General features: G+C 37.2%; 1 non-coding gene across 1 annotated transcript; it reads right to left on the bottom strand.

The window, feature by feature from the left end:
* Window positions 1-760: 760 nt before the first annotated feature.
* LOC132180158 (small nucleolar RNA R71) lies at window positions 761-868 on the bottom strand. Its single transcript, XR_009440051.1, has one exon. It is a non-coding gene; the product is annotated as a small nucleolar RNA R71 (small nucleolar RNA).
* Between the last annotated feature and the right edge of the window lie 2222 nt (window positions 869-3090).

Here is a 3090-nt window from a genome sequence, read left to right as displayed (position 1 = left end):
TTGCCTATTAATTTAGGTAGATATTTGTAACAACAAGTTTTTGGCACCATTGTCGGGGATTGTGGCAAATTTTGTTTAGAATTAATTTCCTTTAGTTGTATTATTTTAATTTTCAATTTCCGATTTTGTTTTTTTTTCTTTAATTTATTTTTGTTTTAAATTTTTCTGTTTTTCTGTTTTTCTGTAGTTCCTGTTTTGCCTCTGGAGGTGCGCTCGAGCGCCCAACTAGGGCAATCGAGTGCATCAGTGAGATCGAGCGCACATCACGGTGCGATCGATCGCACATCCAAAGAGCGGCACAGTTACTGCACTAATTACAGTTTTGATTTATTTCTTTTATTTTTGTTTTGTTATTTAATTTTCTTTTTGTTTTAATCATGTTGAGAAGCAATATACCTCCGGTGCGAAGACCTATGAAAAGTTCATTCAGTCCCCAGATCCTCAACCAGCCATCATGCATTAATTTTCAGCCCATTGTGCAGAGCAGTTTCGATTTATCCCTGTTGCTCAATATGAGTCCACACTATAAAGGCACACCTATAGAGAACCCATATTGGCATATTCAAGAATTATGTGATCTCTGCAGGACTTAGAATGTTCAGGGTTTAACTCCAGAAGAAATCAGGTTAGTCCTCTTCCCTTTTTCTTTAAAAGATAATTCTAAGAGATGGTACAATTCTTTGGCCGCAGGTTCTATTCATACTTGGGATGAGATGGCCACAAAGTTCTTAAAGAAATTTTTCCCAGCCCAAAAGACAAGGCAATTGAGAAGGGAAATTATGACTTTCCAGCGAAGAGATGGAGACCTTTTCTTTGAGGCATGGGAACACTTTAATGAGCTACTTCTCAGATGCCCTCATCACAATATATCTCAAGACGATCAGGTATTGGCATTCCATGAGGGTTTAAATGATCCTAACAAAAGTCTTGTCGATTTAGCTTGTGGTTACATGTTGATGGAGAAAAGCGGTGAGGAAGCCATAGAACTCTTTGAGACCTTACATGAGAACTCTCAACAATTCTCATCTAAAGGGAAACAAGGACTCAAAGGAAAAGACATATATGAAGAGAGCACCAATGGAGGAATTCAGGCTCAAATGGCTGCCATGGAGAAAAAGCTGGACATGTTCATGAAAGCTATGACTAATCATAGCAATGCTCCTGTTCAACAAGTTACACAAGTCAAGGTATGTGCCATATGTTCCCATATTGACCACACCACTAAGACTTGTCCCATGTTTTCAATTGCAGATCAGGAGTCATCTTTCATCAAGTTGTCCTAACATTATCATAAAGAGGAGCCATCTCCCATCTATTGGCCTTCACAACACCAAGAAGAGGAGCCATCTCTGCAGTTCCATGGCCAATCATACTCCTTTGGAATACGCTACCAAGATAGAAGCTCATGAAGAGGAGCCACCTCCCGTCAATTGGCCTCAACAATACCATGAAGAAGAGTGTCAAAGTCAATCAGTGACCACTCCTCATGGAAAATACATGAAGGACAAGTGCACTTATTATCATGAGCAACCAATCACCACACCTTGGAATGAAGAAATTGTTGAGGAAATTTTTTGTGAGCTAAGTCTTTGGAACCCTTTGGGAGAGCGCTTTGATGAATTTGGAGGACACCTAGACCTGGACAAGCTACTTGAGTACACTAAAACTTCTAATGAGCCAAGTCTTGAGGATCTGGTGGGAGAGCATTTTGATCAAATTGGATGTGACCTGGATCTTGACAAATTCCTCAAGCAAGCTAAGATATGTAGTGAGCCAAGTCTAGAGGATCCGTTGGTAGAATACTTTGCTCAATTTGAATTTAATCTGGACCTTGACATGATACATGAGCAAGCTGAGGCCTTATTGGATTCCACTCTTGAGAACAACAAGGTAGAAGAGAGGAAGGAGGAGCAAACTGAGGTTTTAGAGGAACCACATTGGGAAAAGGAAGAGAGCACTAAGACTTCATCAACATCAGCTCCTATTCTCGAATTACCAAGAGTCCAAGACAGAAGTTTGCTGGGGTTATGTGATGAGCAAATTGAGGACATCAAGATAGAAAAGCTCCCTGAGTTTTCTTCTTATTTTATTCCAGTTCATGATTCCCTTCCGGATGAGAAACTGTTTGAGAAGACTCAGAATGGTCTACCCGATCTATAGACAGTTGGAATCACCCTGAAATAGGAAAAATTCATTCTCTTTGGTGCAAGAGAAGAAAAGATTGGTGTTTCAAGTTTAAAAGGGAACAACAGTCTGGCTGAAGACGTTAAACTTAGCGCTTATGGGAGGCACTGTTGTGCAAATTTATTTAACTCGCAAGTGCACGAATCGATTGTAGTTTAATGGATTGCAAGTGCGAGGTCGATCCCACAGAGAATTGTATTTTTTGAAAGAGCAATTTATATCTAAACTAATTAAATCCTAATCTAGTTCCAAAAGGGTTTTTGATTTTTGAGTTTTGAAAATTAAAGGATAAACATAAACTAAATAAAATAAGTAAATCTAAGGATAAAGGTACTAAGGTTTGGGAATTCACACTCACCAAATCATAACAACATACTTTATGTTCATCAATATTAATCCGAAGTTCTCACAAATTAAATCATAGATATGTTTTACTATACTTCAAAGAATTAATCAAAACCATCCCATGTATCCATTCATTGACCAAATCACAAAAGGAATCCAAATTAAATTGAAACACCAGATGTATCCGTAGAACAAATCACAAGGGATATCCAATTTTTATGAGTTAAAAGCCAAGCAATCAATCATATGAAATTATCTCAAATCATCAAATGTATCATTGAATCACAAGAGATATCCAAGAATCACTCCATACAATTGATTAGAAGAAAAACAATTGAAATATAAAAACCAATAAAATCAGAATAATAAAAACTTACATAAAAGTATTGATATTCTTCATCGGTGAGGCTTCATCCCCAACCTTAGTTGGGAATTTAGCTCCACATAAAAATAAAATCTAAACCTAAACCTAAACCTAAAAAAAAACTAAACAAAAGAATTTTGCTCTCTGGGATTGTGTATCTTTTTTTGAATGCAAAGAAGTCTATTTATAGGCTTAGG

The sequence above is a fragment of the Corylus avellana genome, chromosome 4 (genome assembly GCF_965113065.1).
Source record: "Corylus avellana chromosome 4, dhCorAvel1.hap1.2, whole genome shotgun sequence".
In the NCBI taxonomy this organism is placed as follows: domain Eukaryota; kingdom Viridiplantae; phylum Streptophyta; class Magnoliopsida; order Fagales; family Betulaceae; genus Corylus; species Corylus avellana.
This window is presented reverse-complemented; position numbering and strand designations above follow the sequence as displayed.